This window comes from Lissotriton helveticus, chromosome 1_2, assembly GCF_964261635.1.
Source record: "Lissotriton helveticus chromosome 1_2, aLisHel1.1, whole genome shotgun sequence".
NCBI lineage: Eukaryota > Metazoa > Chordata > Amphibia > Caudata > Salamandridae > Lissotriton > Lissotriton helveticus.
In genome coordinates this window covers 115,046,755-115,064,907 of record NC_136058.1, presented here as the reverse complement: position 1 = coordinate 115,064,907, position 18,153 = coordinate 115,046,755, and the positions used below count along the sequence as shown (strand labels likewise).

The 18,153-nt window shown below is 41.2% G+C and overlaps 1 protein-coding gene across 2 annotated transcripts in view; it reads right to left on the bottom strand.

Moving 5' to 3' along the window:
- Positions 1-18,153, bottom strand: part of LOC144798777 (cytochrome P450 2J2-like) — a 446,433-nt gene that overhangs the window by 346,863 nt on the left and 81,417 nt on the right. The gene's annotated exons all lie outside the window — the stretch shown is intronic.

Genomic DNA, 18,153 nt, shown 5'->3' with positions numbered 1-18,153 from the left:
GGACAGAGTCATCGCTGTCTTGTGTTGTCACCGCTCCAACTGGACTGGCAGCACATAACATTAAAGGGATTACTTTACATCGTTTACTGATGCTGCCAGTGGAGCATGACAACAAATTACAATATCACAAGCTATCTGGAGATGCTTGTTTTGAAGTTTCAAGAATCTTGAGGAAAATGAAACTTCTTATCATTGACGAAGTAAGCATGGTTTCCAATGTCATGCTTGCCTTTGTGCATTTGAGAATGCAAGAAGTTCTCAAAACAGAGTATGATGTGTTATTTGGTGGCAAACACATCATTGTTTTCGGAGATCTTTTGCAGCAGACACCAGTGAAAGGGCAACCTGTGTTCAAAATGCTCACGCATGAAGATACCAGGAAGTGCCTAGGGAGCATTGGCAACGTCAATATATGGTTAAACTTCAATTATGCTGAACTGCATGAAAATATGCGTCAGGCGAAGGATGAAGTTTACAAGACTATTCTACAAGATGTTAGAATTGGAAAAGTGACCGAGCATGGGAAAGAAGCTTTACATGCACGATTACTGTCAAATTTATATCCAGAACAAGATGTTGTGCCTGAGAATATTTTTCAGAAAATTACTGAGAAGAAATCTGGAATATGTTTGATGCCAACTCTTGCAGAATGTGCCAAATTCAACAACAAAATGTTGCATTTAGAAAAGCAGGAGATTGTGAAACTGGAAGCTATTGACAGAGTAGAGCATATGGGATCAACAATTATTTTGTCTGAGAATCTGAAAACAAAATTGGATTCATTAGAGAAGAGTATATCTAAAACTGCAGGTTTTGAAAAGACTCTGAATGTGTGCTTGAACTGCCGTATAATTTTAAGAAGGAATTTACATGTTGAAAGAGGTCTGGTAAATGGATCAATGGGTAATGTTGTTGATTTTGTGAAATACAGAAATAGAGATGGAATTGAATTTTTAAAAATTAAATTTGATGGCATTGAGGAAGTACAGCTAATTGGTCGTTGTTCTGCTAGATTTTTGCTTGTAAAAGACTTATATGTTCGCCGTAAGCAGTTTCCTGTTTGCTTGGCATATGCGGTGACAATCCATAAATCGCAAGGTTTAAGTGTAGACAGTGCATTGGTGAATATTGGCAGTTCTGTGTTCAAGGAGGGTATGGCATATGTGGCATTGTCATGAGTTAGAACTTTATCGGGATTGTACTTGATTGAGTGTGATGTCACAAACATTTGTGCGGATCTAGATTGTGTTAAGGAATACAATAGGTTAAGAAGAGAGTATGCGCCACATTTGCCTCAGTATCCTTTGTTTGAGAAACGTGTGGTAGGCCGGAAACGAAGAAATGTGACCAATACTGGGGAGGTTGTAGCAAAAAGACAAAAAGTCAATGAACCTAAAATTACAAGCAGAAACAAAAAGGATTCTGTTGAAGATGTTGTTGGTTTTCAGTTTGAAAACAGTTCTGGTGTCAACTGCTATGCTAATGTAGTGGTTAATGTTTTGTTTTCTCTAGAAAATGTAAAAGAAGAGATTGTGGTCAATTCTGATCAAACATTTTGCAGTTTGTTAAATTCTGTGTTAGAGAAATGTAGCACTGATAGAACAAACATAGAAAGTGTGTCTGAAATTCGAAATCTGTTAGACAGATGTTCAGGCCAAACACAATTCTCTCAAAATATTCAGCAAGATTGTCAGGAGTTTTTAATGTATATGCTTGATGTATTACATGCTGAAGGTGTAGATGTAGATCAGCTGTTTGGGCTTTCTTATCAATGGCAGCATGACTGCGAGAACTGTATGGTATCAAGTACTACTAGTGTAGACTCAGAAAGATTTATATATTTAACTTTGCCAGACAGTAAATCAGTCTCCTTTAATAAGCTAGTAAAAGCAGCTGATCACAACATGGAGTGTAGCCAATGTAAATCTGAAATGATGTCCACATTATTTATACGAACATATGGCCAGTATGTCATTTTAATGTTCCAACGATGTAGGCCTGATGGAACAAAATTGACAACTTTAATTAAAAATTTTGTAGCTTCGCAGTTGTCAATATCAGGAAGGACTTTTGTAACTGCAGCAATTATATATCATGACGGTCCTTCAATAACATCAGGACATTACACAGCTTATTTAAAGTCTAGAAATGGCTGGTCATTCTGCAACGATTCTGTTTTAATTTTCAAAAAAAAATTGCCGTATGACCTTAAAAACTCTTACCTGGTGTTTTTAAAACCAAAATTTTAGGGAAATAATCTCGGGATGTGCTCTGTGGAATTTCAAGAAGTTCTAATGGCTCCTACACAATTTGGCCTTGAGGATAAGTGTAGTTCAGAGATATAACTTCTAACCATAAGACTGGACGTCATGGAGAAATAAGTGCACTTTGAATGAGTTCAGAAAAACTATTTCTTTTTATAAGCTAATTGAAGCAGCCAATCAAAACATAAAGTAGAGGGAATGTAAGTCTGCAATGCTGTCTACTGTTTTACATTGCTTTGTGATTAAAAGTGATGTAGAGAATTAAATAATTGTAGTAGTCATAGAGGTAGTGTAAGTCTGCTTCATAGTAAGCAGTATCAGTGTCATAGGAAATGTAGAACATGACTGAGCAAGAAGGGGAAGATATTACTATTCCAGGATTGTGAAAATGATCTTCAACATTTTAATTCTGAAAGTTGCGGAAATGCCAAATGACGGGATTGGCTTACAAGAAATCCAAGAGTTATAAATGGGTCTGACAAGATTTGGCCTTGTGGAAACTTGTGGTAGAGAGCAAGAAGTCATTTATTGCATGTAACATGTTTTTAAAAACGATGGAGATTTTCTTTCAGAAAGTGGCGGGCTGAAAGTAATAACAGCACAACAGAGTGTAAGCTGTTCATAGGACATCCTTTGACGTCATGGAAAGTAAGTTAACTTTAAGGAGTTCTGAATTCTGATTTGTTATGTTGTATGGGTTTTTTAAACACAATCATTTTGATTGTGTTTTTTTTTCCCCGCTGTTATATGATGAATACCTTCAAGTCACTGTTTTTAGTGAATTTTGATACATTCTGAGAACAGCAAAAATAAACCATTTAACATGTATAATTAATTCTGTACTGTTTGCATTTATGATGTATATGTAGAACTGTGTAGGAGGCATGGAGAAGGTGAGGCTTCTGTAAGTGTCAAAGTTGTTGCATGCAGTGCTGCACTTCTGCGTATTCTTTCATATGCTGGACTACATCTGCACAATGAGATACCTAAGCAAAGGAAACACAAGTGATGTGATTGTGAAATGAGCAAAATAAATTGCACGTATTTCATTTACATCACCTGTGTTTCCTATCATTATGTATCACATTGTGAAGATCAAGTTTAGGTCTGTCCAGGGAAACATAGGAGGTTTGGACTTTGTTCAAGAGTGCAGTGGACATGACTCACTTCATTGGTAGACCTTCACATGTATTATGTCCTCTGTTCTCTTCAACAACTCGAAATTTCATCTGCAACCCTGAGTAGGCCTCACCTCAAACAAACCTCTGGATAGGACACATCTTATTGGCATCCTGAAGTAATCATTTAAAATTTTAGTGTCTTGCGACACTTTTCTGAGACAACAGCAATGCAAAAGATGCACCATGTTTTAAGATAGGCCTCACTTCATCTGCATCAAGATACTGTTAGTTTAAAATGTATATCTTTAGGACTGTGTAGGGGGCCTGGAGAAGCAGAAGCTTCTGTAAGTGTCAAAGTTGTTGAAAAACTGTTTGTCCTTCAATCTTTTCCCTTGTCTTTTGTAATTTTTAAATACATGTTTTAATATTTTTCAAATGTTTGTTCTCTCTTTCACAGATTGAAAGTATAAAAACAAAAAGTGAGTAATTTAACGACAATTATAAGGTAAATGTTTTGTACTCTTTTCATTACATTTCTATCACATTTAACTTCTATTAGTTCCACTGCTTCATTTCTTTAACCCTCAGTTTCCTGCCTTTGCTACTTTCCTCATTCCTTTCTCTATTACCTACTTACTCAACTCCTTCCACTCTTTTTCTCAGTCCCTCTCTTCTCATAGTTCCTCACTCTTGTTCACTCACTCCGTCTCTATTACTCTTAGTGTCTTTGACTGATCACTCTATCACTACTTGTTCATAATGCTTTCTCTGTGTAGTTGAAGCACACTAAGGGGCATATTATGAACACAGCCAATAAAATTATTGCTCTTTTTATTGGCAGAAAACTGGTGCAAAAGTGGTTTTAGCGGCAGTTTTCTGCCGCAAAAGCAGCTTTAGCGACACATTTCTGCCAATAAAAGCTGCAAAACTTTTATTGCCTATGTTGATGATATGGCTCTATGTTACTTACATTTCTTTGCTGTTTCAATTAATCTTTTTCTGTTATTTTTTGTTTTCTGTTTTCTATTTTTTCTCTCTGTTATTCCTCATGTTTTAATCTTATTTTGAACATTCACTCACATTCTCCAAGAAACTCTTCTTTGTTAATGTTATACTCTCTTTTTTTTTCTTTCACTTCGTTATCTATTTTGTTTTTCACAATTATACCCTCTTCCGTCTTTTCTTCGGTAAATAGATCTATTAAACAGTATCTCTTCTTTACTCCCTATAGCTGTCTTTCTTTTAACATCACTCTCTGTTTACTTTCCTTATACTTACTCTATTTTTTTTTTTTTGGTTAGCTCCCGGTCCGCGTACCGGGAAGCTAACCGGGAAGCGAACCAAAAGAAATAGAGCTTGCCAGAGTGCTAAACATTCTAGCAATTTTTTAATAACGGGGAGGTAGTTCTGAAAAGAACTTTTTTTTAAAATATTTTTGTTGTTTTATATTTTTTTTTTCTTTTTTGAACATTATTTGTTTTTTTGTATTTTTTGAACACTTATTTGTTTTTTTTGTTTTTTTTCAAAGGGAAAGAACAGAAAGAGGCATTGAAAAAGGCTCAACAGGAGCAAAAAAAAAAATTAAAACTTGCTGCGTTTGGAGCATCGGTGTTTCTCGAAAGCCAAATTAATTAATTTCAGACTCATGTTTGTGCATGAAATTAAAGTGCCACAATATAAGCATGTCAGCTTCATATGGACAAAATTTTTTTGAATATTTGGCACTGTTTCGTTGGCCTCTCCAAATGTGAGAGAGATATCAGTAGATGTTCTTGTCACCGAAGTTGGGGGGTTCTGTTGTAGTTCACGCATCTCTGCACGACTATAGTTGTTTGGATGCCACCTCTGCATATGTCGGTGCATCGTGTGATTTCCATAACTGTATTTTTTATTAGTGCCCCGGGATAACTTTTCTTGGCAGATAAGGCACGTAGCATAGCGTGCATTGACTTTTTTCTCTCCTGGTGGAATGGAAAAAAATTGCCAGATAAAGCTAACTTTGCGATGAGATACCCGGGGTAACTCTTTGACAAATCGTGGTCCCTCTTCTTCCTCTCCGTCTTGTTCTTCCTCTTCCTCCTCTGTGTCTCCAATAAACTGTGCAGGTGGTCCTCTCTTCCTATGAGGAGATGGTGGTGGTGGTGGTGGGGGTGCAGAAGCTGAAGCTACTATTGAAGCCATTTTTTAATCAGAGCAAATGATCAGGTCTTCCTTTCTCAAAGTTGAAAGTCAGAGTGAGAAAAAAGGTGGGGGCTTTCATCATTTGGGAAAAAAAATAGTTCTAAACCAATGAAAAGTGTTATTTTTAGGTCACCTGACCTAGCCTTACATCATTATGAAACCAAAAGTGAAATGAACCAATGAAAAGTTTTATTAACAAGTCACATGACCTCTCACGCTCATGTTACGCGCTGCGGAACGCGCCCCGGTTAGCTTCCGGGTCGCTGAGCTTCGCGCCTCGGTCCGCGCCCCGGGACACTTCCGGGTGCGCTAACGCGGTACGTCACAAGACGCATTACGCGGCAACGCGATACGTCGCGCTTTCGCGACGCGGATCGCTTCCGGGGAGCTGCGTTTCGCGCCTCGGTCCGCGCCCCGGGGCACTTCCGGGTGCGCTAACGCAGTACGTCATAGGACGCATTACGCGGCAACGCGATACCGTCACTATGTTGATTTCTTACCGGTTCGCGGACCGGGTCGCGGCATCAAATTGAGCTAACGGGAAGCTTCCCGGTTCGCGGACTGGGAGCGAAACAAAAAAAATATTTTAAAAAATTATTAATAAACATATAAAATATATTTTTGGATTTAAAGAAGAATACATTTTACAGCTATAGATATTAGCTTTTAAAAAACCAATGAAATTCACTGAAAAATCCATAGGTTATAGACCATATATAGTTAGGAATTAGCATTTACAAAACCTTGAAAATTCACTGAAAAAACCATAGGTTATACACCATATATAGTTAGGAATTAGCATTTAAAAAACCTTATTTTACTCACACAAAACCATTGAAATTCCATATATAGTTAGTTGTACTAACTATATATCGCGCACCCGCAATCCACTGCTGATCATGTCACATATTACATCATTCATGACATGGTCAGTGACATCACTGATGACATCACTGATGACATCTCAAATGACATCACTGATGACATCACTGATGACATCTCAAATGACATCACTGATGACATCTCAAATGACATCACTGATGACATCACTGATGACAACATCCAGTGACTGTATGTTTCTGTAAAGTTAAAATATGTCTTACATATTGAAGAATGAGTGGATGTAGAAGTGTCTGAACAAAGGATTTAGTAGGTGCATGACTGACTGTATGAGTGAGTGATTAAATGTGTCTCACTGAGTGCATGGGTTAGTGACTAAACTGTCTTAATTTGTGCATCATTATGTCTGTTGTTCTGTAAACTGCTGCATGTGTTGATCAGTAGCTATATGATTAACTATATGGGTTATTGATTGGTTGCCCAAGTATTTGTATGGGAGACTGAGAGTGTGTATGGCTGGCTGGGAGGTGTATGACTCTCTGCATAGATGTATGGGTTCAAAAGTGCATGTGGAAACAGCTGTATGGGCGGTTGACTGTGTGCATGACTGTATTGGTGAGTGAATAGATATCTCAGTGCTACATGTCAAAGTAAGTACATATGTAAAATACAGTACATGTGAGAGTTGACATATATAAATAACTGTGCATAAGAGCCAGTGAATGTGTGAGTGGCTGTATGGATCATTGTGAACTTGTATCCAGGATTGTATAAGTGAGTAAATATGTTTTAGTATATGTTTGAATAAGTAAGGTGTGTTTAACTGTATAGTTAAGGAAATGGAGGTGTGATTGATTGTTTGCATGACTGACTAGGTGTGTGTGTAACTTCATGGATGAGTGACAATCTGCGAGTCTGTGTTTACACTGAGTGTATCTAAGGTTATATTAGAGTCTAAAGAGGTTCATCGTATTATCACATGAATGATGTCATCAGTGATGTGATCAGTAATGTCAAATGAGATGTCATCAGTGATGTCATCAGTGATGTCATTTGAGATGTCATCAGTGATGTCATCAGTGATGTCATTTGAGATGTCATCAGTGATGTCATCAGTGATGTCACTGACCATGTCATGAATGATGTAATATGTGACATGATCAGCAGTGGATTGCGGGTGCGCGATATATAGTTAGTACAACTAACTATATATGGAATTTCAATGGTTTTGTGTGAGTAAAATAAGGTTTTTTAAATGCTAATTCCTAACTATATATGGTGTATAACCTATGGTTTTTTCAGTGAATTTTCAAGGTTTTGTAAATGCTAATTCCTAACTATATATGGTCTATAACCTATGGTTTTTTCAGTGAATATATATATATATATATATATATATATATATATATATATATATATATATATATATATATATATATATACACACACACATACATATATATGAATGCCTATATATGCATATATATATGTCCATATGTCTGCATGTAGAGAGAGATAGAGAGAGGTACAGAGGCTAGAGGTGTAGAGGTAGAGGTATAGAGGTAGAGAGTTGTAGAGAGAGAGAGAGGTAGAGAGTAGAGAGTGAGTAATAGAGAGTAGAGAGAGCAGTAAAGAGTAGTAGAGAGAGTAGCAGAGAGTGAATAGTAGAGAGTAGTAGAGTGAGTAGTAGAGGGTGAGTAGTAGAGAGTGAGTAGTAGAGAGTAGTAGAGAGTGAGTCGTAGGGTAGTAGAGAGTGAGTAGTAGAGAGTGAGTAGTAGAGAGTGAGTAGTAGAGAGTAGTAGAGAGTGAGTCGTAGGGTAGTAGAGAGTGAGTAGTAGAGAGTGAGTAGTAGAGAGTGAGTAGTAGAGAGTGAGTAGAAGAGAGTAGTGGAGTAGTAGAGAGTGAGTAGTAGAGAGTAGTAGAGATCAAGTAGTAGAGAGCAAGTAGTAGAGAGTGTGTAGTCGAGAGTGAGTAGTAGAGAGTAGCAGAGAGTGAGTAGTAGAGTAGTAGAGAGTGGAGAGTGAGTAGTAGAGAGTGAGTAGTGGAGAGTGAGAAGTAGAAAGTAGTACAGAGTGAGTAGTAGAGAATAGTAGAGTGAGCAGTAGAGAGAGAGTAGTAGAGAGTGAGTAGCAGAGAGTAGTAGAATGAGTAGTAGAGTGAGCAGTAGAGTGAGTAGTAGAGAGTAGTAAATAGTGAGTAGTAGAGTAGTAGAAAGTGAGTGGTAGAGAGTAGTAGAGTGAGTAGTAGAGAAGTAGAGAGTGAGTAGTAGAGAGTGAGTAGTAGAGTAGTAGTAGAGAGCGAGTAGTAGAGAGTGAGTAGTGGAGAGTGAGTAGTGGAGAGTAGTAGAGAGTCAGTAGTAGAGAGTGAATAGTAGAGAGTGAATAGTAGAGAGTGAGTAGTAGAGAGAGTAGTAGAGAGAGTAGTAGAGAGTGAGTAATAGAGTAGTAGAGTGAGTAGTAGAGAGTGAGTAGTAGAGAGAGAGTAGTATAGAGTAGTAGAGAGTGAGTAGTAGAGTAGTAGAGAGTGAGTGGTAGAGAATAGTAGAGTGAGTAGTAGAGAGAAGTAGAGAGTGAGTAGTAGGAGAGTGAGTAGTAGAGAGTAGTAGTAGAGAGTAGTAGAGTTAGTAGAGAGTGAGTAGTAGAAAGTAGTAGCGAGTGAGTAGTAGAGAGAGAGTAGTAGAGAGAGAGTAGTAGAGAGTGAGTAGTAGAGAGTGAATAGTAGAGAGTATTAGAGAGTGAGTAGTAGAGAGATAGGAAAGAGTAGTAGAGAGTGAGTAGCAGACAGAGTAGTAGAGAGTGAGTAGTAGAGAGTGAGTAGTAGAGAGTGAGTAGTAGAGAGTAGTAGAGAAGTAGAGAGTGAGTAGTAGAGAGTGAGTAGTAGAGAGTGAGTAGTAGAGAGAGAGTAGTAGAGATTAGTAGAGAGAGAGAGTAGTAGAGTAGTATAGAGTAGTCAGTCAGTGTCAGTCATTGTCAGTCAGTCAGGCAGTGTCAGTCAATCAGTGTCAGTCAATCAGTGTCAGTCAATCAATGTCAGTCAGTCAGTCAGTGTCAGTCAATCAGTGTCAGTCAGTGTCAGCTAGAGCAGCTCTGCTGACCTGGTTCTCTGGCTCTAAAGCAGCTCTGCTCACTTGGTTCTCTCCCTCTAAAGCATCTCTGCTGACCTGGTTTCTCTGGCTCTACTGCAGGTCTGTTGACCTGGTTCTCTGGCTCTAGAGCAACTCTGCTGACCTAGTTCTTAGGCTATAGAGCAGCTCTGCTGATCTGGTTCTCTGGCTCTACAACATCTCTGCTGACCTCGTTCTGTGGCTCTAAAGCATCTCTGCTGACCCGGTTCGATGGCTCTAAAGCAGTTCTGCTGACATGGTTCTCTGGCTCTACAGCAGCTCTGCTGACCTGGTTTCTCTGGCTCTACAGCAGCTCTGCTGACCTGGTTCTATGACTCTACAGCAGCTCTGCTGACCTGGTTCTTAGACTCTAGAGCAGCTCTGCTGACCTTGTTCTATGGCTCTAAAGCAGCTCTGCGGACCTGGTTCTCTGGCTCTACAGCAGCCCTGCGGACCTGGTTCTCTGGCTCTAGAGCAGCTCTACTGACCTAGTTCTTAGGCTCTGGAGCAGTTCTGCTGACCTGGTTCTCTGGCTCTACAACAGCTGTGCTGACCTGGTCCCTTGGCTCTAAAGCAGCTCGGCTGACCTGGTTCTCTCCCTCTAAAGCAGCTCTGCTGACCTGGTTCTCGCCCTCTAAAGCAGCTCTGCTGACCCGGTTTCTCTGGCTCTACAGCAGCTCTGCTGACCTGGTTCTCTGGCTCTGGAGCAGCTATGCTGGCCTGGTTCTTAGGCTCTAGAGCAACTCTGCTGACCTGGTTCTCTGGCTCTAAAGCAGCACTGCTGACCTGGTTCTATGGCTCTAAAATAGGTCTGCTGACCTGGCTCTAGAGCAGCTCTGCTGACCTGGTTCTCTGGCTCTAAAGCAGCTCTGCTGACCTGGTTCTCTGGCTCTAAAGCAGCTCTGCTGACCTGGTTCTCTCCCTCTAAAGAGCTCTGCTGACCTGGTTCTCTGGCTCTAAAGCAGTTCTGCTGACCTGGTTCTCTCCCTCTAAAGCAGTTCTGCTGACCTGGTTTCTCTGGCTCTACAGCAGCTCTGCTGACCTGGTTCTCGGCCTCTAGAGCAGCTTCGCTGACCTGGTTCTTGGCCTCTAGAGCAGCTCTGCTGACCTGGGTCTCTGGTTCTAGAGCAGCTCTGCTGACCTGTTTCTTAGGCTCTAGAGCAGCTCTGCCAACCTGGTTCTCTGGCTCTACAACAGCTCTGCTGACCTGCATCTCTGGCTCTAAAGCAGATCTGCTGACCAGGTTTCTCTGGCTTTACACAGCTCTGCTGACCTGGTTCTATGGCTCTAAAGCAGCTCTGCTGACCTGGTTCTCTGGCTCTACAGCAGCTCTGCTGACCTGGGTCTCTGGCTCTGCAACAGCTCTGCTGACCTGGTTCTCTGGCTCTAAAGCAGCTCTGCTCACTTGTTCTATCGCTCTAAAGAATCCTGACAGAAGCATGTCCCTATCTAATCACTCTGCTGAAACATAAGTGCTTATAAACGTATCCTGCTGTCAACTACTAGCACTCTAGGAACCCAGTCACTGTCTATGCACTTGCAGAATGACACAAGCATTGAGACAAGCAGTGGTACAGTCAAATATGCACAATGTATGCAGTCCCTTAAGCCCTTGCAGACTACTGAGTCAGTCCTGCAAAAGTCCAGGGAATAGTTATGCTTGTCTGGAATCACACTGTGAGCCTGTGTCCACTCCTACAATCATCCCGACAGAAGCATGTTCTTATCTAATAACTGTGCTGAAACATAAGCGCTTATAAACGTATTGTGCTGTCAACTACTAGCCCTCTAGGAACCCAGTCACTGTCTATGCACTTGCAGAATGACTCAGGCATTGAGAGAAGCAGTGGTACAGTGAAATGTGCACAATCTGTGCGGTCCCTTAACCCCTTGCAGACTACTGAGTCACTCCTGCAAAAGTCCAGGTAATAGTCATGTTTGTCTGGAATCACACTGTGAGTCTGTGTCCACTCCTACAATCATCCCGACAGAAGCATGTTCTTATCTAATCACTCTGCTGAAACATAAGCGCTTATAAAGTTATCGTGCAGTTAACTACTAGCCCTCTAGGAACCCAGTCACTGTCTATGCACTTGCAGAATGACTCAGGCATTGAGATAAGCAGTGGTACAGTGAAATGTGCACAATGTGTGCGGTCCCTTAACGCCTTGCAGACTACTGAGTCACTCCTGCAAAAGTCCAAGTAATAGTCATGCTTGTCTGGAATCACACTGTGAGTCTGTGTCCACTCCTACAATCATCCTGACAGAAGCATGTCCTTATCTAATCACTCTGCTGAAACATAAGTGCTTATAAACGTATCCTGCTGTCAACTACTGGCACTCTAGGAACTCAGTCACTGTCTATGCACTTGCAGAATGACTCAGGCACTGAGACAATACCTAAGCACTTATAAATTAACTGAGCACTCTGTTTGCAGCACTGTATTCATTCTAGTTACTAGTGATGTTCTTATAGAATGACCTAGGCACCAACACAAGTACACATACAATATTCTGTGCACAATCCCTACAAACCTCTAAGCAGATACATACTATTGGTACACTCCACTAAATACTGAAGTAGTACTCATGCAGCCTCGCATACCTCCTGTCAGTCTAATACAGTTTGTCAATCAGCCTTCCAGCATTATGTTCGTATTGTATCACTTTGCCAATACCTTAGCACTTATGGGTCAGATTTACAAGCCACCTGAGCCACCAGTACGTCACTTTTTGTAACGTAGTGATGGCGCTGGGGACTCCTCCATATTTACAAGGAGAGGAAAAGCCACCCTGCGTGGCTTTTCCTCTCCTTGAAAATACGACCCATTCAAACGCAGCACTTTGCATTGAAGGGGCATTCCATGGGTGTTGCTGTGTCTGTTCCCACACAACACCCATGGAATAACAAATAACACATCTCAAGACTTACGAGAAAGTGTAAATCTGTAGATACGTGTGAATGGTGCGCCACCCTAAAGGTGGTGTCGCGAGGCACAACAAGGAGAAATGTTTTCATTTCTTCTCGTTTTTTCCTCTTTCAATGCATGCTGCATTTCACAGCACACATTGAAGGAGGTAAATGCCTTTAGTGATTGTTTTTGTGCAGGAAGTAGTCCCTTCCTGCACAAAAACAATCTCCCCACGACACAGATATCCTTGCACCATGGTGCAAGGGTGCCTGCGACACTGCATGGCTGCAGCTTCTGTGCTAGTGCAGAGGGAGCACAGAATTGTGACATATTCATGTAAATATGTCACATCCTTGTGCTTCAGAAGTGCCGCAGCACGGTGCAGCTAAATGCCTTGTAGTGTCACGCTGCAGCACTTCCTCATAGATCGGCCCCTATAAATTCCCCATACGGTATTAATGCATTCTTTCAGTCAATCATGCCCTACACATACATTCAACCAAACTTTCAGACATTACCATGCAATTATAGTTCTTTTTTTAAACCAGATAAGGTAGTTCTGAACTGTTTTTTTCTTCTGTTTTTTGTTTTTTTGTGTTTTTTTTTAATTGAACAAAAGAGGAACTAAGTAAACAGTTAGCATTAGACTTGGCCTGCTACCTTGCACTCAGCATTTCCCACCCTGGCTGAAGGAGAAGGTGGACCGTAGGTGCCGCCTATGCGGGTCAGTATCGGAAGATCTGCTGCACCTATTATGCTCCTTCATACAACTCTCACAAGAACGGAAACAATTATTAAAAGTTCAATTCAACCAGCATGGAATTCGAACTAGGAGGCAGGCTGTCCTGGCTTGCTTTGCTCCAAGTGATCCTCAACTAAACTGTGCCTTGGTAAAATATTTGACGGCATGTGAAAAGAAAATGCCGGAAATCAAATCATTGGCTGAAATCTAACTCTTTAAATTCATTTTTGCATGTATAAACAAACTAATACACCAAGGAACTATCGTGGTCAAGCAAATGTGACATGCACTTCTGGTCATAAGGCGCCTAAAAACTGGACTTGTAACATTTGAATATTTATAGTACAGTCTTTTTAACAGAATTTTAATGCTTTTGGAACTAAGGAGTTTTTATATGTAAAAATTGTTCAGTAATGAAATATTTTTGTATTACAATGGTTTTAACAAACTATGCAAATAAAATAAACTTGAAACTTGAAGTAAACAGTTAGCTTTTGGAATTCAACATCATTCCAAAAACAAAGTAAATAAATAAATGTGCATTTGTGTTTCCGTTGAGCCGCACAAATAGCATCCGCTGACTGTTCACCAGAACAGATGATGGTTTTGCACTTAGTGCAGTGCTGCTGCAGAAAAGCTAATTCTGGGCGAATGTCTACTGGTGATGCTGAAGGGAGGCCCTGGAGGTGCTAGCAATGCCTGGTGGTGGATTTTTTGCTACATGCCTCATTTCTTCTCGTGCCAGATTCTTCGGTAGAATGGTCCGCAGATGTTTATACATACTCGCTGTTCCACAGGGTATTTCTTGTCACTGCCTCGCGACAGGATTCTGTCACACAGCAAGCATGTGACTTTTCTTGCGTTGACCTTTTTTTCTCCGTCAGGAAAGGTGAAAAATTTCCATACCACTGACTCCGGCCTCTACGTGGGTGGATCTTCCTCCAAGATATCTTCATCTGAAGAATGATGAGGAGCTTTGAAACCAGATGCCATTTCTCCAATGCAATTTTTTAAAAGTACCCAAAAAATTACAAAACCAGCTTTGGAAGAAGAAGAGATGTCTCTCATCAACTGCTCCAAACAGAACAATTAAAATGGGTGGGGTCCTTCAATAGTTGCAGTGGGAAATCTTATGAACCAATCAAATCTTTTTTTTTTGAGGTCACATGGGATCCGCGCACCGTGCGCTCACGAAGTGCGCACCCGACATGACTTCGGGAAATTATATTTAAAAATAATATACATTTATTACAAGTAGAAATATATTATTTTTATGAATACCTTAGATAATCTTTTTGCCCTAATATGTACATTAGACACGTACATATCATTTTAGAACCCAGCGCGTCCCAGCACTTGTATGATGTCATGTGGGGCCCGCCACCGCGCAAGCATCACGTACCGTAATATGCATGTGTTGCGAATGCGCGGGAGCAGGAGTCGCGGACCGGTCGCACACACCCTATAACATTGTATGTATATGACGTAACTGAAAAAAAACACGCACTCGTCACTGACCATACGCGGATCCTTCACGACTTTTCCAAGATGGCAGCTAGAATATGCAGACCCGCTACGGTAGGTACTCTTTGGGTGCACATCTCCCCAAAAATAGAATTTGAAAAAAAATAAAATGATATAAATATATTAAAATCTAAAAAGGCAAAATAATTAACAATATTTCAGTTTTAAATTTATGTTATTTTTTTGCAATTTTCAGAATATATAATGTTTAATAAATAAAATATTTATAAATAAAGTTAAAACTGTAGAAATTCAGTACAAAAAATAGGTATAACTACTATTGCACATAAAAACTAGCATTTAAAAACCCTTTGAAATTCACTGAAAAAACCATAGGTTTCAAAGACATAGTTAGAAATTAGCATTTAAAAAACCTTTGAAATTCACTGAAAAAAACATAAGTTTCAGAGAGGTTATAGTTAGGAATTAGCATTTAAAAAACCTTTGAAATTCACTGAAAAAACCATAGGTTTCATGAGTGTTATAGTTAGCTGGACATTTCACTCGTACAAAACCATAGAAATTCCTCTGTTATAGTTAGTTGTGCTAACTATAACCTGCGCGCCCTAAAATGCACTGCTGCAGTGATCACAAAGCTTTTTCCGAGGCCAGGGGGATTAAGACTACCCCATTTACCAGGAAAAAGTTGCAGAATAAATGGGCATGCATGTTCCAGCCCTCGAGTACCACCAGAGGGAGCATATCGCGACTTTGGACTACATGTCCCAGAGGCCTCGTGGGTTCCGACCCAGAAGAGCACAGGCTGGCCCTTCCTACAAAGTCCTTCCGAGTTTGCAGAATGGGGCTTGTCAATCAGATTCTGGAGGAGAGTCGAGAGAGAGTTCCACGGCGAAGAGGAGGAACACAGCCTGTGACCTCTGAAATCCGCCTCTAGCCCTTCGTGCGGGTATTTCCAGCTCAAGACTGGAGAGACGTGCTTCAACATGTGATGAGAGCACATGGAATACCCAGAATCATTATCACAGACCGAGGAACCCAATTTACTTCTCGCTTTTGAAAAGCTCCCTGTCAGGCGATGAATATGGAAATCCGACTGTCTACAAGTTTCCATCCCCAGACCGACGGAAAAACGGAAAGACTAAATCAAACCCTAGAACAATACCTCCGATGCTTTACTCTTCAGAACTCAGCCGATTGGTACCCTCTTATCTGGATGGCAGATTTTGCCTAGAACAATGCTGAACACTCCACGTTGGGGTGTTCACCCTTCTTTTGTCTGTATGGTTTTCATCCTGAAATGCTTCCCTTTGAGTGGCCTGTTGCCTCCACGCACCCTACTATAAAGAAACATCACGCCCATCTACGGACTGTTCTGCTTGAAGCCAAACACCAGTTAGCTTTGTCCCAGACAGCCCAAAAAAGATTTGCAGATAGTAAGCGAGCAACTGAGCCTGAATACAAAGTGGATGACAAGGTGTGGTTGTCCACAAAGAATCTGCACTTGAAGAAAGTGGGCAAGTTAGCTCCCAAATACAATGGACCTTACGGGATAGAGGGGATTGTTAACCCTGTGGCTGTACGTTTGTCTCTCCCCCTTTCATGGCATATCCACCCCGATCATGTGATCAAGCCTGTGGACACAGGCGAAACGCGTCGTGGCGGACATGCTCGGCGTTAAGATGCACGAATAAAGCACCTTTGTTTGGCACCAGATTGGGTTTCAGCTCATCGTCATTTCAACCAGCAGCAAGTTGGTAGCGCTTGTGGCGTGTGGTGAGGATTTGTTCATATATATATATATATATATATATATATATATATATATATATATATATATATATATATATATATATATGTATATATATATTACCTACTGGCGATCGCCAGTAGGTAGTTATAGTTAGGACCTAGTTACCATAGGAAAATGGCAACATTCTATTCCCAATAACTTTGGCGCCGATTGACGAATCTTCGCAACATTTTCAAAATTAATTCTTTGTTGAGTTCAGCTCCTATGTTGAAAGTTTGGGGGTGATTTGTCAAGGGGGGGCGAAACAAAGGGTGGTCCCAAAACGTTTTTTCTCCATGTTAATTTCCATAGGAAACTTTAGACAAGGCTACAGGTCGAACGGGTGAACGGAATTACACCAAATTTGGCAGGAAGAAGGGTCCTAGTCTAGAAAGCAAGCTTTTGTTTATTTGGTGTAAATTTGTTCAGTAGTTTTTGAGAAATATTGAAATTTACAGATATCGATATTTGGGAATTCAGCCACCTGACTGGCTGAGGCCCTGGGCGTAGCAGGCGTAGTGGTGCTACGCGAAGCTACGCGAAGTGGGCAAGAAACTACGTCCACCTACGCACTTCGCGTAGCCCCACTACGCGCCACCCGCCTCCCTCCCGCCCTCCCTAAATACTACCCGCCTCCCTCCCGCCCTCCCTAAATACTTAAATAACATTTTAAAAAATGCGCATTAATGTCCGAGATGGCGGCGCGATTACGAGAGCGAGCTCCGGAGATAGGGCCGACAAGGTAAGTGGTTTTTAATCTTTTTAAAAATTTTATTTAAGTATTAAGGGAGGGAGGGAGGGAGGCGGGTGGCGGGCAACTTCGCTACGCCCACGGAGTGAGCGTAGTGTTGCCTGCTACGCCTACTTTGTAAATGGCGAAGTAGGCAACACTACGCCCACTCCATGGGCGTAGCAAAGTACTACGCCCAGGGTTACGAGCACAAGCTTGTTGCTGATTGGCTGCGAGCGGTGTGAGCGGTTGCAACTAGGAAGTGTCGGCCGCCATTTTGTGATTCTGTTGAAGCGAGTAAGGTGAAAAAGGGAAAAAAAGGGGGAAATAGGAGCGTAGGAGCACTGTAACCTCTGTGGGGTGTTTAGGGTGTGTTATAGAGGGGGTACGAAGCAAAGTATTTACCCCTACCAGTGTGTAAGTGGTGGGCTACGGAAATTAAGTGAGGTATTGCGTAGAGTCTGATGCGGGTAAGGTGAGCTGGTGCGGGACTCGGGGATTAAAGCGTGAGCCTAAATCATGTGTCTTATGCTGTGAAGTCATGTTCTGTGGCCGCTGCACTACAGTTGTGGAGAGAGTGTCTGGATGTGTTTATAACTACTAGGACAAACTACTGACCCATACTGGTATGAAAGTCCTGGGGTACGGAATATATGTGAGGTAATGTCTAGACTCTCATGCTGCTAAGCTGAGCTGCTGCCTGAGTCGGGGATTAAAGCGTGAGCCCAAACTGTGTGTCATATGCTGTGAAGTCATGTGTTCTGGCCGCTGTGCCACATCTGTGCAAGTAGTATCAGCATGTAGTTATAGCTACTTGGATGAACTTTTGTTTAAACATTGTAGCTTGTGTATAGTGCTTAGGTGGTGGTGTATGGGGAGTGTGAGGGTAAATCAGTATAATATTTGTAAAGCGCAAACTACTCACCCCTATGGGTGAGTAGAGCTAGGGATCAAAACGAGAGGTCTGTGATGCAAAGTGAGATG